The 19,000-nt window shown below is 45.9% G+C and overlaps 1 protein-coding gene across 2 annotated transcripts in view; it reads right to left on the reverse strand.

Annotated features, from left to right (window-relative positions):
* Nucleotides 1-7,496, reverse strand: part of LOC144476992 (very long chain fatty acid elongase AAEL008004) — a 60,531-nt gene extending 53,035 nt beyond the window's left edge. The window contains exon 1 of one of the 2 annotated variants that reach the window (XM_078194370.1): nt 6,763-7,496. The gene's annotated coding sequence lies outside the window, so the exon portion shown is untranslated. The remainder of the gene's footprint in view (nt 1-6,762) is intronic. The other variant, XM_078194372.1, reaches the window with a different exon arrangement.
* Between the last annotated feature and the right edge of the window lie 11,504 nt (nt 7,497-19,000).

A 19,000-nucleotide genomic window follows, 5' to 3' on the forward strand; every position in this document is an offset into this window, starting at 1 on the left:
ATAAGGGGTTAAGGGTCTCTCTGTGTGTCGGTAACGAATTGACCCGAAATGGGAGTGCGCAGACAACCGGTCTGGGACAAGATAGACGGTGGTTAGGTTACCCGCCGGCGGAAATCCGACCCAGTTAATAAGGTGCTCATTCAATATTGGCCGAGTATTGTAACGCAAGCTGAGATGTGTGTATGCGTGTGTGTGTGTGTGTGTGTGTGTTGTGTGTGTGCATGCGTTTGCGAAAGTCTCTCGGGTCTTTTCTTTAGCGGTCGAGAGAACGTGAGAGAGATCCATGGGTGGCCAGCCTCCGAGTAGGCGACACCGCGTTGGTTTCAGTATGATTTTTGTCGAGTAATTTGTTCGCAATATTTCTCCATTTGCAAAGTTCATTCTTTAAAAGAAATTTTTATTCCACACCCTATCCAAATTAAATTTGTATTCTACGCGCTGTTTAAACTAAATTTCTACTCGACACACGTTATCCGAATCAATACTTTATTCCATACGCTACGCGAATTCAATTATTAATCCGCATATAATCCGAGTAAAAATTGATAACAACAAAATATCGACGCGTTAGTCGAGTCGAACGTTATCCGAGGGATCGGTTTAGTTTTTGTCGAATCGGATTCGCTTTTAATCTGATCCTAGAGTCGATGAAATTCGTTATCCAGATAAGGAACAGCTGCTGATAAGAAGCTAGTTCCAACAATTTTTCTATATATAATTATAGAATATATATATATATATATATATTCTTCTATAATACCCGACGTATTCTCGGGAGAATTTTCGCGTCGTCGATTCCCAGGTGTCCCGTCGCGGAATGAACGATTTGAAGAAACACGATTGAAAGAATTTTGTTCATTGATAACGATGTGTCCCGATAGGGTTGGCTATCGTTCGACTAATCCCGAGCACCTAGTTTCGACGATTATGTTTCGTACACGTTCTTGGAAATCGGCGAAAATTCCAACGGTTCAAATCTAATCGATTCGATAAAGATAACCGCAGACCGATCGCGGAATAATTGTTTAGTTTCACCGTGACGCGCCTCTATTACGTAGGCATCTCGCCCGAAGAAAGTGAAAGATGTTTATCTTGTCGACGGTTGTCCGCTTCCGAGACTTCTCTGCCAGGGAATTTCGCCGTAAGACGTAAAGCTGATCGCGCGTGATTGACGGGAATCCGGGAACGACGTCACTCTTAATTCGATTTATTTATTGCGACCGTGTTGCTGGTTAAATTTTCAATGAAACTATGAACATCCGACGTTGATATGATATTCTTAAATTGTGCTGCGAACGTGTGAATAAATACTACAAAATTCTCTTGGTCCTCTTAACACGTCCATCGCCGACGATTGGACACTAAAATTCCCGAGAAAAATAATGGAGATAGTAGAAGCTTTAAATAATATTTTAATCATTCAGATTTGACTTCGAGTCGCAACCCTATGATATTGCTAATGCCGATAAGTAAAATTCGAATTTAATCGAATTTAAATAAATTAATTAATTACGTTATTCGATGCGAAGTTAATTGTTAATGAAGTGAACAGCGTCTTTCTCCGGCCGCCCCATTCGTCGCAGGACGATCGTCAGCCGAAAGTCGTGTTTCGACGGGGTGCCGGCGTCGGCCCCGCGTGAATCATAAAGCCGTTAACACGATCCTCGCGCCCCGTCCGTTGTCCATTAGGTTCAAGAAAATTAGAGGCGGGGAGATCTCCCGCAGGGCTGAGAGCCGGCCGTAGCTGACGTAAATACGAATGAAAAGCCCGCTCCGGCCGGTAATCGTCCGGCGAGATTCTCTCGGTGGGTGGGGCCGCGATCCTCCCCGGAGACAAGGGCCATGCGTGTCGCGGAAAAGGGCCATTGTCCAGCCGGCGAAAGGGGCGAGAGTCGGCGTAGCAGGGTGGGCGCCCTTACGCGTTTCACGCACGGCCTCGCGTTTCTCGCGTGCATAATTTACACGCGAAACCGTTTCGTGCGACGCGCGGTCACTTTCGTATTGATTTTCCGCGGCGTTCCTAGCCCGCCGTGCCGGCGACCCTTCCCGCGCGAGCTTCCTCCCGTAATTTTAGGGAGAAGGCCACGCACGCACGCCGATCGCGTGCCATTTTCCTTCGGCCGACCACGCCGCGCCGTGCCGCGCATCGCGCGACCGGCCACGTGCTGCTGATAAAGCCGGGGAAGGATTGATTACGCGGGTTACCCCGACTTCCACGCGGTATGTTCAAAAATCTATGTCAGAAGTCTATGTCTAAAAGTCTATGTTAAAGTCTATGTCTAAAAGTCTATGTTAAAGTCTATGTTAAAAGTCTATATTGAAAGTCTGTGTCAAAACAATCTATGTTAAAAGACCTGTATCAAAAATTCACCTATGTTAAAAAGATCTATGTCAAAAAATCTGTATTAAAAAAAATCCATATCAAAAGATCCGTATTAATAAAATCCATATAACAAAATCTATGTCAAGAAAACGATGTCAAGAAGTTGGTTTCCAAAAATCTGTTAAAAAGTCCACCGTAAGGAAATGTATGTCAGAAAAGTCATTAGCCCAGAAGAGTTTCTCCTCTGGTTCTGTTTGCTCGAATCTTACTTTTGTCGTCGCTCGAACGGTCTCGTCCCACGTTATTCTCTATTATTTGACCATTCAAGAACGGGCGGCAGCCGAAATGGCCGGCGACTTTGCGCTCGGTCTCTCTTGACTCTCGCGCTCGAAAGTTTCTTCCGAGCGTGGAGTATTAAAGTTGCAGGGAAGCATCGAGAGAGAGAGAGAGAGAGAGAGAGAGAGAGAGAGAACGTTGCCAAACTGGTTGGTCTCGCGGGACTCGTCCCTCCCCCAAAAACAATTGCTCCCGCCCACGTGACGAACGGATACTTGATCGATTCGAAGCGTATAACGTGTTCGGTTCGCCGTGGAAATGAAGTCGGCATTGGCACCGACCCTCGTCGTTAACCTAGGTCGGGACTGCGAAGTCTGGACCACGTGATCTAAGGACAGTAGAGAAGAATTGAACTAAGATCATTTAGAATTATAAAAGAAAATAGTTACTTGAAGTAATTCTATCACAATTGGATTTTAATTTTACTCGCAATAATTATATTCTAATTGAACTTCAATCCAAATTATTTAATGATTAATTATTTCCTCGGTAAATAATATGAAATATTAATCGATCGACTAAATCGGAGGCGGTTTAAACCGGGACCGGATAAGAGCGAGTCCCAGCGTATTACGATTTTCAAACGCGACACGTTTGCGCCGGCCGCGTGTCACGGAATCGTTAATTCCGCCTAGCCGGAAGTAACGGCATCCGCGTGAAATGATCGTGGTCGATCGTACAGCACCGGCCGATCTGTCGCGATCGACAAGATACAAGGTCTCGTAGACCGCGTTCCAGCTGGTTCGCGAACGGCGATCCGGCCGATCGTTTACGAAACCGTTTTCTAACGCGGTCATGCTCGATTCGTTGGCACGGCTTCTGGGACCGGAAGCGCTGCTCCGGCTGAGCATAATGCAACACCGAATATACCGGAGGACTCGGCGTCGATAGCCGCCGTTCGTAGAAACAGAAACTCTCGGACGGTGAATCAGGGGATCGGCGATCCTCACGTGACTCATTCGGATTTGACCTGGTTTTATTCCTGAAAATTCGTCGAGCAACAGATTTCCCGGCGAACGGATCGCCAATTTATTGTTTAACGATTCATTTTCATTCCGAATTGTTGAAAGCAGCTGTTTCCTATCGCGACTTTATATAACTAATAAATAACATTTCACGCGTCTCTAATAAATACCAAATCGATAAAATCAGCAACGAGATAGTCCCTCTGATTTCAAACTGAAACATCGTTGCAGTATTTGCCCCGAGGAATAATGTACGCGTTGAATAAACAACCTATAAATGTATCTTTACGACGCGAATGATCGTAAATTAAAAAACTGGCGTTTAAATATTAACGCGAGACATTAAACGACTCGACGAATCCCGTCGATCTAACGTAATGTCTCCATACAAGTTTTCTAATATAAATATTTTCCCTGTCAAATAAATTCAATTCGCTCGACCTTCGAACCGACTGATGTCACGCCGCGATCACCGTGGATTATACATATATATACTTGCAACGAACAAATCGATCCGAATTTTACGATCGCAGAAGACTCGGTCGCGGGACAAGGTCTACGACGGTATTCTGTAACCGATTATGCGTCGCGACGGTCGCATAATCGAGTCTCGTATGGAATAATAAACCTCGCCGATGTCCGCGCGATTATGTGTAAAAATAATACGAACGATCAATTTTCTGTCCGCGGACAGGCCGGCGATCTTAGTCGACGAGTTAACTCGTCCTGTCCGATTTAACGAGCCGCGCGAGGCACGCGCGAAATCAGGTGGATCGGGCGACGTCGCCTTGTGCGCGGGCGAGGGGCAGGCGGGGAGGGGCCAGAAAACCGGCGTTTTCTCCACCGATTTATGTAACTTAGTTCCTTTTCGCCGTTGCGATATCGTAGGTTAAAACTGGTGAATTTGTGTTACGTGTGTCCGGTGCGTACACGTGCCAGAGATTACGTTCCGCGAACGATTCCGTGCCGATTTATCGATGCTCGTTGTACGCCAAACCACGGTTTACGCCCTAAACACAGCTATTTCGTATCGCCCTGTATAATAAAAGCGGCTAGCATCCGTTCATTTACAATACCAGCGATCGAAAAACATGTCCAACGAAACGGATTCGTTGAACAAATTTCATAAATGCGCCATAATAATTACAGTACTCGCGTATTAAACGATTCGCGTTCGGTAAACCTAGCGTCGACGCTTCCAGCAATAAAAACGAGCCCGAAGAATGACTAGCGAATTATCGAAGCAATTGAGTCAATAAAACTGAAACTAGAAAGTTGGAATTGATCGCGACGGGAACGGTTAGTTTAACTCCTGATAACGTTCAACCGTCCCGGTGGAATATACTACAAGGAAAACGAATTTTGACGTCTGGTCGGTGATTAGCATGACACTCGTCGGTGACCGACGCAGCGCTAATCGTGTAATTAAATTCGTCGTTAAGTTCCTTGAAGGCAGGGACACCGTCTCGTAAACGAGTGTTTGGTTGCTTCGGCGGCCAGTATTATAATAGACAGTTTCGACGGGAAGCTGTCCCAAGTAAGCCGAACACGGCGCGACGATTACATAAAAAAGAAGAGAGAACAATTGATCGTGTGTACCCCACAGTCAAATTTCTACGACGACAGCGTGATTCACCGATACACATATATACCCGCTGATTCGTAGACAGGCGTCGGCGTAAACATTCCACGAACCGGCCGCCGTTATCTAGACCATATGGCCTTGCGAACGGAGACGTATTTGTATCGGGGCCGGGTGCGGAAGCTACCAAAATAAAGTTCCGCCTAGTATTTATCCGAGACCGTTCTCTCTCTCTCTTTCCCCGTCGTGCCTCGCTCCTGCGGCGTTTCGAATTTTCTGTCGGAATTTGTCGTCGACGTGTGCGATGGTTTTATTTCCAACGATCGATACAACAGTTCTAAACTAGTCCCTTTTTTTCCGTCGCCCTTATTTCTAGTCCGAATGGCAATGTCACCTGATCGAGATTCCGTACGCGATTACTTGACGATTATCTTTCCTCCGGTGACTAATTGCCGCCTGGTGCTTCCACGAACCGAGCGTCACACGGGCTCTAGCACTTTCAAAAGTCCACCAACTGTCACGCGAAAACGATCTGCTACGACACTGACATAATCGCTGTATTATGCCTATTTTCTGTGTATAGAACCTCGACACTAGTTCCTTAAATTCTCCTGCAAACCAGTGGAAATAATAAATGTTATTAGTGCATTGGGTATCTTAGCTTTCGTGTCGCGTATAATGGTAGTAGAGTCGGTTGTTGCAGGGATGGACATATCGCCGTGTCTTTGGTTCGTTTCTCTGGTCTGGAATAAGACGCACCGCATTCTTCTATCCTTTCATTTTTAAATAAAAGAACTGAATCCGTCTTATTCGCTAAACATACAGTGAAATATGCCCGAGAACGAACCAAATGGCACGGCAATACATTGGTCAACCTGCGGTAACCGGCTCCGTTAACCTACTGGTCGCTGAAAGGACTGCTTTCGCTGTTCGAGTTAAATTCCATTGAAAATAGAGTGAAACAACGCTATCGTGGATAAATTAAGAGAGCATGCAAAGCGTATGCGTAACGTAAACTTACTCAGCTTTCGTCGAGCGTGCTCGTCGTCGCACAAAAATCATTAAGCGCACACAGTGTACGTTCTCGGAATGGCGTGTGGGGAACCACTCGAATAATTTTCAGTGGCTCGTAAAACACGTCGACGACGTGTCCGCCATAAAAGCACAAAATTCTCAGTCCGGTTACCGGTGATAGAAAAATCGAACCTTACGACGATCGACACGATTGATTCGCTTGTAGGTTAGGTCGTTCTACCGGGACTCCTGAAGCGGTGTCTCGAAACCGTTTGCCCGGGAAAACTGCAAGAAACGTGTATCGTTCTTGCCGAGGTGTAATCGGTGACGAGTCCACGATCGCCGTGTAATAATCGCGAACATATTTCACAGAGAATCCACGGGGAAACGGTTCGCGTCGTGTCGGCTCGTCCCGTCCGGTTCTGGGCACGGGATCGATTCACGGTTGTCGGTCCTAACCTCAAAAGGCGCGCCGGCGGCACGCCTTGGCGCGCACACACTGTTCCGGCGCGGCGGATATCGTCGATGCAGGCAACACCCACCTTTGTTTACGTGGCTGCTGATCCCGTAGTCCCCGGTGGAACCTCGTCCGCGTATTCTTGTCGTCCAGGTAGCCGGCGTGGATGCGTACCTCTGGAGGATGTCCCGCGGCCGTGGCTCTCTCGCTGTCACCTGCGTCCCGTGTACATGCAGCGGTCGTCGCGGCGAACAGACGCGTTTATCCTCGCGACGTACAGGTCCTCTCCGGCGGGGGGCTCGACACTCGACGAACGATTTGTTTCGGTGGCCGTGTCGCGGGAAACGATTCGGCACGGCAACCACGCTCGCTGCTGTTACGATCTCACGAGTCACGAGTCACGAGCGAGCGCACGCAAGTAAGAACGACGACTGGCGGTCGCCGGTTTTCTTCATCGGCGGCACGCGTCTTCTTCCTCCTCTCCGTGGTCGTCGGCGGACCGGTGTGGGCCGGTGACGGCGTTACACGCGCGGGACACCCGAGGTAGAACCAAACAAGGGGGAGAGAGAGAGAGAGAGAGAGAGAGAGAGAGAGCGAGAGAGAGAAAGATAGGAAAAGGAGGAAACAAGAGAAAAATAAAACGAAAGAATAAGAAGAGAGGAGAAGTGTCAAACGAATCCCTCCTGTGCCGACAGTTTCCTGTGCACGCGGCCGCACTCGACTGACGGTTCCTTTTTGTACGACGCGCGGCCGTTTAACAGTTCACGCTACCTGACCGCCCGGCCCGTCCACCTTGCCAGCAAACTCGCCGTCACCCTACTCCTCCGTGCCACGGTGCTTCATTCTACTACTGTGTGCGCCTCTCGTCTCTCTCTCTCCCTCCCTCTTTCTCTCTCTCTCTTTCTCTACCTCTCCCTCCCTCCTTTTTCCTTCCTTCCGTCCTCTTTTCCTTTTCTCTTCCACCCGTTTCGGGCCTCCCACTTTTCAGCACCGAGCGATCCGTGTTCGTAACCTGTCACGACTCTACGTGCTGCTCGCATACGGATCTCCCACCCATACGTCGCCCGATCTCCATGCGATTGATTCCTCTTCTCTCTCCTCCGTTCCCTTTTGCTCTCTTCAAGCCGAGACACACTCGCCCATGCTCAGCCCGGCCCCGTCGACCAACCGCACCACCGCGATCCCGTGGATCGATTCCAAGGATTTTACGGGTTTTCCAGTTCGGCTCCGGGTGCCCGGTCGCAACCAAACGACCAACAAAAACGAAAGATCGCGGCGAAGGCGAGGACGACGCGATAAAGACGACGGAAACCGAGGGCCGCCACGCCGTGCCTACGGAAGAAAACTACCGCCTACCGGACGACATCTTGCGGGGCTCATGGGAATCGCTATATACAATGGTTCTCAATCCGGGGAGCCCTCTTCGGGCCACCATCCTTAGACCATGAATAGAAAAGCGAACAGCTCGCTGAAGCAAAGATAACTGTTTGGCTTGGACGTCGCGCGGGATGAAAGATGATCGTTCAAAATTGCTGACCAATGGCTAGATTATGGCATTGGTTGGATGAAAATATATCTTACATGCTATTATATCTTACGAAGTTCCCAATGAATTGAACATTTAAGGAAAGCTGGAGAATCGTTTGGTGTACTAGGCGCTAAATTATAAATCGTTGAATTATGCTTAATTAAAATTCAATATATCGTATCAAAAGTTTTCCGTCGATATCTCGGGAACTAACAAAGATCCGCAGACATGTCTCGATATGCGGATCCCGTTTCCCGCTCTCTTCGTCTCCTAAAAATTTCAGTTCGTTGGGACGAGACGGTGTCGATTCATTCATGGAAATAAATGCATGTTTCGCACCGGGACGAGTTTCGTTACTTACGCACGATTTAGTTGAAACAGAGATTCGAGTTCGAATTAGAATCGAGTAAAATATTAATTTACGAATGATGGTAATAGAAATAATCCATAATTACGAATTGGATCGTGTCGGTAAGGCAGTGTTCCCTGTTTGAAAATTGAAGGAGCACCAACGGGGTGCGTCGGCGAATCAGGCGGTCCGGTTTACGCGGGAAACGAAGCTATCGGTTGATAAAAGCGTCTATGGTGGCAAATACAGCGTGGATAGATCTTCTACTCTTTCTGTCCTGTAATCGAACAAGGCTTTAGATCATCGATTCGTTGATTGGCTGTCAAAATGCGCAAGCAATAACGAGTGGTTAGATCATCGCAAACAATACCAACGCGCGACGATGTTTTAACTGAAAATTTATACACGGTTGTGGTACATTTTCCACAAGAAGTTCGACGTATAATAAACTACAAACGCGAATGGACCCAGTGTCACTAATACAAATAGATCGAGCATCTGATTTTCGTGTTTTGACTTGTCCCGTTGCCGGTACGACGACCTAACCTTGATTCCGAGAAGACCGAACGACCAGAAGACTCGTAGGATACTTTTAATAACCCTAGAACGGTTAGACATTGATATCGATTGCTCGTGTTATTAAATCAAATTGAGGTATATACGGACTGCTGATTATACAAATAAATATCGATGATTCTAACGACTTCATTAAATAAATTTAAGATAAATGTAGCCAGCTAAGTTACAGATCGACGATCCTAATTGCTTGGTAGCTACTTTAAACTGTTTACTTTTTGTTAGAGCGATTGCATCACCAATGTGTTTACAGTCGCTTATCCATTCCTCCGACGCAAGAAAATAATGACAAGCTGCTGCGACGCGAGTTTCGTAACTGCTTACTCCTTGTCTCCTTGTACTTGGAAAAGGATTAGCCGTCAGTTGCTATTAACGTGAGTACATAATATGATATTACCATCGCCCGGGCGTCCTTTGGAACAGTGGAAAATATTTATACGGCGTCGTCTCTTCGCACCTCTTCAACGAACATCTCCGCCATGAAATCGAAGATTTCGTCGCCGAGCGCAGACGATGGCGCCGAGGTTACGAACCAAAATGGCCGACGCTTCCGGTACCCCGCGAATCATTTACCCTTTTACCGTCACACCGCCGTATAATTGCGCTTTTACGAATTCAAAGTGTTAGTTTATAAAAAGACTGTAGCGTTTTTAAATTTCCAGTTGATACCTGTTGCAATCCGATGAATGATAATTCGCAGATTAAATTATAAGAATTTCCGGTTCAGGTGTCTCACGGCACGAGAATGTGATCATTGTAGTCTTTGCAAAGTGCATAATAAATGACACCGCAAACTTCGCATTATTTAAGGGACTACATATGTAATAGCTTTGACGGCAGTTCCCCACGTACGATCTCTATTCTTAGAAGCACCACGAATCAATATTTATTGCGAACGTATTGCGATCAGTCGATTCTTCGATATTGAACCACATCACCAAGGCCGGGAAAGTGGCCAATTGTCTGTTGCAAGCCATATTTGTTCAGCTTAACCTACTTGAAGTCCGTCTGGAATGGCGGCAGCCCTTCGACGTCGAGCGTTACATTGCTCGTTGCTTCGAAGCTGACTTTCAGCGAACCTTCTCTCGATGAAACGTTCTTTCTCGCAGCCATCGAGTTACCTACTGAGAAACAGATGAACATCGGGGACTTCGACCTAATAAAAATTAATACTCATGTCTTCGATGTTGCAGAGTTTTTGTTCTCGGACCGTCACGAACACGGACCAAGGTTATATCAAGGTTAAAATTGATTTTCAATCAAACAGTCACTTCATTCAGATTGTTACGAAAAATAATACTTATCTCTTCAATGTTGCAGGCGTTCTTTTATTTACGGTAACCATATTCGGACAGTCACTTGATTCGGACTGTTAGGAAGAGTCATGGACTTCGTGCTATCAAAAAGCAATACTTGTTTCGCCAGTTGCGTAATCTTTATTCACAATGATAAACTAATAACTAAAGAAGAGAAAGATGTATATACAGCTAGTGTACTGATCTAGATGGTTACGTTACGTTTATGCCAAAAATGTGCAGATCGAATTCATATTATCGTGTCACGGCTTTCCGCAGGGAGAACTCGACACGAAATAATTTGCTCGATCGTCTGGTGCTCTCGCTTTCAACCCCCTTCCGGCGACGTGACGTCTTGTTATCTTTTCGCATAATTTACCACGGTCCCCATCGACCGTGTTTTCCCCGGTGCACGTAGCTTCGGCCACTGAATTTAAGGCTTCTGTCGGTTTCGTAGGTCGGCTCGGATTACCTCGTTCCTACCCGATTATTTCCCGGCGGGAGTCTCCTTGCGGAAAACAATGCTAACGAGGTAACGCGTCGATTGCCGGCTCGTTAAAAATCACCGGACACGATCGACCTCGGGGACAGACGCGATTATTATCTGCTGAGGCGACGCGCGACATGATCGAACGATCATCCTTCGCGGTTTCCTTCGCGTTTTCCGTCTCCGCAAATTTTTCCGCTCGCGTTAGTCCAGACAGATAAGAAAAATGAGAGCCAAAATGATCGGAACGAAATTCTATACATATACGGTAGAGACTTTCTTAAGAAAGAATACATTTTTCTCAGTCCACTGATTTTTACAATTAATGAAGAAACTTTTTATTTTTTAGGAGGATCCGTAGTCTAATAATCTTTTGTCTGAAGAAACAGAATCTTCTTCGAGGAAGAGAGAGATTCGAATCGGTTGGATCACCGTGGTCCGATAATATTCATTACGAGTCCCACCGAATAATTGGATTGGAATGTTCGTGCCACGAAGCACGGGTCCAGGGACCGAGAGAAACGGTCTCCACGTTGACTCCGCGTTTAGCGGTTTCGTCGAATTTCTATTTTGCGGCTTCAATTTCTAAATGAGCTGCGTCGTTGCCCGTAGACTAAGCACCGATTGGATAAGACAAGGCGTTCCTCGGCTTCATTTCCGATTCCGTCGCCGACGAAGACGATCGGTGTTGATGCTGTCCCGGTTTGGAGCGTTTCGATGGTAGCCGAAACGATTCGCAGGCATATCCCTGTGACCGTGCAGCGCGGCCAACAATCACTTTCGCCGATCGTCGTCGCCGGTGCGAAGCTGCTCGTGACTTGCATAACCTCCCGCAAGGCTGTTACACGACATTACACTTTCTGTTCGTTTCCTTGGCAGTCGGAATTACTCTCATTCCGGCCCACTTGCCCGCTCTTACAGACGCGGATGACGCGAGACATCCCACCATCCTGCACAACCTGTCTCGTCGATGGGCTTCGAGATGTCCTCCGGCTACGATCGACCTGCTTCGTTGCTCAACTTCTGCATCGTGATCTCGTTGATCTCAACGTTCAACCTCTGACGCACGGATCGTTGCAGTGACGCCGGCCTCCGTGTACTCTGCATTCGAGATTTCTTCGGTGTTGTCTGCTTCGTTACTTTCTTCGGTCAATCGTCCTCAAGTTTTATTCGCCTTTTATCCTTCCGCAAAACAGATATTGCAGAAAATAATTTCTCAGTATGTATTCATAATTTTTTACTGTACTTTTCAGTACTGTAAGTTACACACTGAAGGGGTTAATGTATGTAAAACTATCTATCTTAATTAGGAACATACTACGTCATACTTACATCTAACACTATCCTTTTGTACTTCTAGGAACATTCTGAAAAGCCTATTTCCGCGAGACGTCATCTCACGGCGTTTGTTCATCTTCGTTCGACAGTCTAATACATCTTTCTATGAAATCGCAGTTCAGTCGTTACGTCTAACAAGACAAATTCTCGCGGCGATTCGCGCCGGAAACGTCAAGAAATCGTTATCCCGCGTACAACTGATAACAACGACAAATAAAACGTCGTTCGGGTTATCCTCGTGGAGACCGGCGTTTGCGTTTCGCCGAGGAAGTGTTTACCATTTACTCTTCGTTAGGATTGCAAACCCCGGCGACGCGCAATTCAAATATAATTGAACACTGGCGACATTGTTGCGTTTACCCGGTTCCGAAACTGCGACCGATCCTTCGCGGAACTGATTTGCAATCGCGACGTGTTTGCACATAGATGCAGGAGTCCGGCACAGCAGGAGGAGAATTACGCGGAAGGAAACAATTTCCGACCGAGATCGTATATATTTCTGTAAAGTATAATCGTAAAGTTCACATTCTAAAATGCGAGTATTATTGCAGCTCGTACTGTTTATACGTTTATGTTAAAGATCTTCACATTGCACGTGGCATCGATTAAATTACCGAATTCCACTGCTAATCAGGGATGAAAACATTGTCTGGCATAATTTAACGAATATTAATACAGTAGACGCTCGATTAACCGAACTGGATTTTATCATCTTCTACTAGATAGAAAGGAATTAGCTATTAATTTTGAATTCGAACAATCGAAGTTCTACTGTACTATAAAAATGAAATTTCGCACAATAGTAACAATAATTTGATGTTTCAGTGATCAGGCGGTCGACTTCTTCGAAATCCCGTACTTATCGAGGCATCGGACCGCGATAACGCTACTTCGGTTTTCCCGAGAAAGGATAAAGTGGAAAAACGAAGAGGAGGACGTAGTGGAACCGCGACACTCGATCGAAACCGAACCGTGCCAAGGGGATTATGCAACAGGAACAGCAGGTTACCGTCTTCGAATTGTCCGAGAGAGCGGATGAACGGTGGCGCGTAACAACGATACTTTCACAGAGCCGAGGGTTCAAGGTTCTCGGATCGCTTTCATACGACGTAGTCGATCGCTGCCACGAACCAGAATCTCTCATTGCAACCGTGACACGGCCGATTTTGCGTTCGCCGTATGGCCAATTTCTACCGAACCCTATTCGCTGGTGGGAGAAATCTTTCTCTTCGTATCGCCGCGAATCGGACAACTATAAGGAAGAACGCCGCGAGCCAGTAGGAAATTTAAATAAATTCAATCTCGTCGTATATCGGTCTCGCTTAGGGTACGGCAGTTTTAGCGTTAATTGCTTCTAAATCATTTGAGAACGATGGGGCTGTGAACGATTTCGTTAGCTCGAAAGGTCTACGGTTCCGCCATTATGGCGCGAATTCCTTCGGATTCGAGGCTCGGACTCGGCTCGCCGCATCAGTCTTTCACGAGAGTAAACATTTCTAGCTGTGATTTTCCAGGAAGTCGTTTGATGGTCCGCAGGCAAACGTGCGACTGCGAAAACGTGGAATAGCGTCTCTCGCCTCATTGCGTTTAAATAAAATCTTTTTACTCGACGCCGAAGGTAAACGAGGATCCAATTAACACCGACGCACGTCTGATAATAACGCCTGAAAGCAGACTGTTTGGTTCTTCGGGAAAACACAACGTCCATAGGCCGCTTAGGAACTTTACATTTGGTCTCTCTCTCTCTCTCTCTCTCTCTCTCTCTCTCTCTCTCTCTCACACACATATTTTCATATTGTTGAATTAATCATTCCCTCGTGCTCGTCTCTTTTATTTTTTCTGCAGTCTGGCTTAGAATACGGTTTCCGCAAATACGCACGACCTTCCCGCGTGTAACGTTGGTGATCGTAATTAACCTTTGGTCTATTCCAATATTCGTAGTTAATATGGTGGTAGCATTAACCCGCTTTAATAGAAGACCGCACGTGGACACATCGACCGTGCCGCGTTCTTAAATCCCTATCGAATTAGCATAAAACGTAGTAGCGTGAAGTAATATTAGCATAACACATTGTGGCCGGAATTCACACGGGAGGGGTGAGGAAGGGGAGCCACTCTCTGGCAGCCGTTCTTTATGCCGATTTCGTGTGATCGGACGGATACTTTGGAATCATGAAAATGCGAATTCGATACGCCTCATCGTAATTCACGTTTGTTTTAAATATACATTCGATTGAGTCCGATACATTATGAAATCCACGCTTGGCTCTTTCTCGACCCTCGTTTCTTCGTCGACGACATGACGCTGATAACGACGTAAAATGATTTAATGTAACTGTATCAAATGTAGAATAGTAAAATCGAATAAATATCATCGGTAATAAATTTATAATATTGAACGATAAAATTATCGATCGAGGCTTAATCGTATTTAAAGCGTTACATTTTTACACCTGTGGTGCTCGATGAAATCGTTAATGATATTTTATTTGTTCGCGCTTGTTAATCGATGCTCGCTTAATCTTGTATATTAGGTTCACTGTATACTTATCCTAGACGGGAGTGTACGCAAAAAATTCTTGTTCAGTCATCTCGAGTAGGTTCTAATGAATACGTCCGTGCAGGTTTTATCGTTACTCCGCGTGAATTCCGTGCGGTCGGTGTGTAGCTATAAGAAAACTGGAAACACGGTGGTCACCAGAGAATGTTGTCTTGAGAGCTAAAGTGCTCCTGTCCTCTTCATTTTTTATAGGCCAGAGTACATTATTTTGTAACAACGACAACATTCACAAAAAATTCTCATACACATGTTATGAACTGTAAAAAAGCTTGAATAATTACCAGACTGCGAATTTTACGCGATTGCATCAAGAATAGATAAATCAAATTCAGTGCAGCGAAGGAGAGAGAAGTGAAATACTATTGCATTACTTTCACTGCATTAACAACGCATTTTTGTCTAATTTCTGTCTTACATAAACGACGAAGAACATTTTTACGTCTTCCAATAATTCGTAGTTTGTATTTACGGTGCAATAGACTGCGGATTTATATGTCATTCATTATGTTCATATTCGCACCCGTTAATAATTATGAAGTAAGCATTATTATTAGTTAGCAGTAATAACTAAGGGTTTGTGAATTTTTTAAGACATTGTACGTCGAAAACGACTGCGTCAACGTGACACAATCGAAATCGACGGTGCACCGTATCAGGACACAATGCGTTATGAATTATCGTTCGCCGGCCGTTGGATTCTCCTTTCCTCGGGCTCCCGTCATTCCTGCTTCATCGGTACCGTCCGCCGGTCGCTGAATCGCAGAATCGTATTGCATATCCGTTGACGCAAACGCATCGTCAATCCATATGCCATTAATGTCAAAACGAAAGCAACGAACGCGCTTGTATACGCGATCCTCGCCGAAAGCTTCCTCTGTTTTTATTCCAAAAATCTATTGTACATTTTTTCGTTCGACGATGCTATAGGCGGACAACGGGGCGAGTTCAACGATCTGTACGACACGGTCTTTGCGTCTTAAAATCATGCTGAAAATTGGCGTGAACCGATAATTCATCGATTGTGCGACGGGGCGCGGCTCGGCGGAACTCACGTGAACGCCTCGTGACGATCCGACTGCAAAATTTGGCACTGGTTGTTCCTTATGCAATCCGGTGGTTCCGGTTTAATTAACGCGCAATCGGCGCATTCCGTGATCCACTAATTATGCTGATCGAAGTTTTCCACTGGTCGCGGAACGGACGTCACACTGCTCGTTTTGCATTCGTCTTTGTTTTCCGTGGAATCGTACCCGGCATTCGGATCGCTTAAAACGGCCACCGGATATTTTGAGTGTCAATCATCTGCATTTTCTGCAGGATACCGTGAACCTCGATGAACTCGCGGGTCCTTGGTCCCTGACTATCCAAGGTTAAAAAAGCGTTCGTGTATTCAGGGCTCGACGATGTAAACAGAACCATAAGATTGTTCTGTTTCGCACTTTGTACCATTGGAAAGGTCATCCATTGGACTAGAAATGTAGGCGGTGCTATTCATCTCTCTCTATACCAGCGCGTCGTTTTTCTTTTTGCGATCTTTTAGCGAGCGCGTTTCGTTGTTTTTCATGTATCGACAAGGACATTGCTATTGATTTCATAATAGATGGTAAAGTTAACTTAAATTATTCAATTATTGTGTATTATATAACACAATCTCCTTGTTTTCATAAATTAGTATCGAAAGGGGCGTCAATGTCTGCTCAATAAAAAAATTGTACAATAGTAAAAACGAGCCACTCAATGGTTAATTTGTCAATGATTAGCTTCTTCTCGCCGCTATTCTGTCGGCTCGTTCCGAGTTTCTCGCGCACTTATAATTCCGTCGTTTCGATCAACATCCTCGATCGTTCGCGCCGATTCTTCTGCGAGCAATAAACAAAACAGGTTGTCGTAACCATTGCCCGGGATAGGAAAGGTCCCAATCACGAGGCTAGGCAACTTGTCCGCGAACTATTTGCGATTGTAAATCAATAAGACGCCAAGGGCGAGAAAGAATGATTTGCGAGCATCGTTCAAAGTTTGTTCACATCGGTTCCGTCATCGGCTGGATACTGGCAACGATTACGATGCCCGGAACCATAAATACATATTCGGACATGGACATCGTCGCTGACCGGCAGGCCATGGATGATTCATTAGCGACGAAAATAGAAAGAAGCGCTAGGAGATCAAGAAGCGATAAATCGAGGGAACATTTCAGAAACGATTCCGGCAGATTTTGGCGTAGTTTAAATCGACGCGAATATATTAATATTATTAATGTGTATATCGCTGCGACAATGACGCAACACAGCGGAGACAACCGACGTACGCAAACAGATTTCTGATGATCGCGATCGACATCGCGACGTATCGCTGTTTAATACACGGTGTCTGCAATGTTGATTATCATTGTAATCTTTCCTAATCGGCGAACTCTTTTTGTACGACAACGGTTTTTCATCGGTGTGACGCACTAATGACTCGGAAATGTTATAATGTGTTACTTTACAAACCTGACAAAACAGTTGTAAATGTCGAGTTCTCCAATCATGGTTCGATCAATTTTATATCGAATAATGTTTTAGACGATTGCGATCGCGAAGCCGCGCTCGTCACACAGTTCTGAAGAAAAGAAATATGTGAAATAGGCCTACGTGTTCGTATATTATTATATTAGAAGCAACAGAAATGTATAAATATGATATAAAAGTTACTTTGAGTCTATGGTTATGCGCGCCGCTGTACATTTCGCTTCTTTACGCCGCGACGGAGAACAAAGACTGGATTTTGAATGCGGGGCATGACGTGAGAAGTTTCCGTGGACGAGGCATTAAGGGGATTTCGGGGGCAGGATTTTATGGACGAGGCAGCTCGGATGGAAAATCCATGTTTGGTTCGCGTTCCGTTAATCTGACTCCGCGACGGCCGGAGAGACACGGCAACGGAGATCCGTTCGCTGTTATTATGTACAAGCTCGGATAAAGACCGCGAAATTTCGAGGTAACCGGGAACGGCGACATTTTTGAAAAAGATATCGAACGCTCGATTTTTGAACGAAGTCGACGCTTGAAGATCCCGGTGAACTTGAAATTTAGAAAAGTATATACGACCTGTAGACGCGTCGTTTTTAATAGGTTTAGAATATTATAGATCGTAGACAAGTGCTGTATGCACGTATGTATATCGGATAGGATCCACCCCGTGCGGCACCCCTAATTCCGGTTCCCGGTACGGAGAACCGTGGTTTATAGAAAGTGCCATTTCATCGCGCCGTCCAAAAGCAGCTCTAACGAAACAGCATTGAACAGCGTGCGTCACTGTAATTGACCGCAAACAATGGCATCCTTGCCCCCCCTCGGTTTCAGCACACGGTCTCGGAGGTTGCGCTAATGGCGGCCGGGGCTCCTTCGGACCCCTCGATTACTAATTCTGGTTCCGCGCTGCTCGCGAGCCGGCGTATCGTAATCACCGGGTAAAAGCACGATCTATCTGTCGTAATACATTAGCACGTAGAACGTATGCATTAGCGAGAGGCGTATGCAGTTTATCCGGAGCCTCCTTTATGTCGCGTGGCCCCACGGACTTTCACCGGCCGGGCCGCCACTTTCACCGATGAAAATTAGTGCCGTCGCTTGGGTTCGGGTTCGGCTCGTCCGCGGTCGCCTCCGTTGGGACCGCGGGACCCCGACGGCCAAAGGGGACCACCGTTCCTCCCATCCTCGTTTTTCAATGTTACGTCAGCGACCAGTTTCGCTGGCCTAATACGTTGATTGCCACGTTGTCTGGCCGACAAGCGACTGCAGAGGTCGTCGAAAAGAGGATCGAACGATCGATGGGACAATTGCTATTAAGTAATATCTTTTTCTCATCGTGGAAAAACAATTAATGATCGCCAATTACCGATGTGATTGCTCATTATTGTCGGACCGAAATGATAATCTTTTACAATGTAATTAACAGTGGCCTTTGATACTCGGAGGAATTTTCTGCGTTTGCCATAAGAAACTATTTATTGTTTCGATTAATGATTGTTACGTCATGCGGTCCTTGCGGCATAGTAAAAATTCTGCTATTTAGAGAGACAGAAATATTCAGAAGAATTTACGGAATTTTTATCATACAGGACGACTTTATTTATTATCGTAAATATAGAGAACAGATAAAATATAAAAATAGCGCCATTTGGGATAGGCAGCGCCTCTTGCGGAGAA

Source organism: Augochlora pura, chromosome 11, assembly GCF_028453695.1.
Source record: "Augochlora pura isolate Apur16 chromosome 11, APUR_v2.2.1, whole genome shotgun sequence".
NCBI classification, from domain to species: domain Eukaryota; kingdom Metazoa; phylum Arthropoda; class Insecta; order Hymenoptera; family Halictidae; genus Augochlora; species Augochlora pura.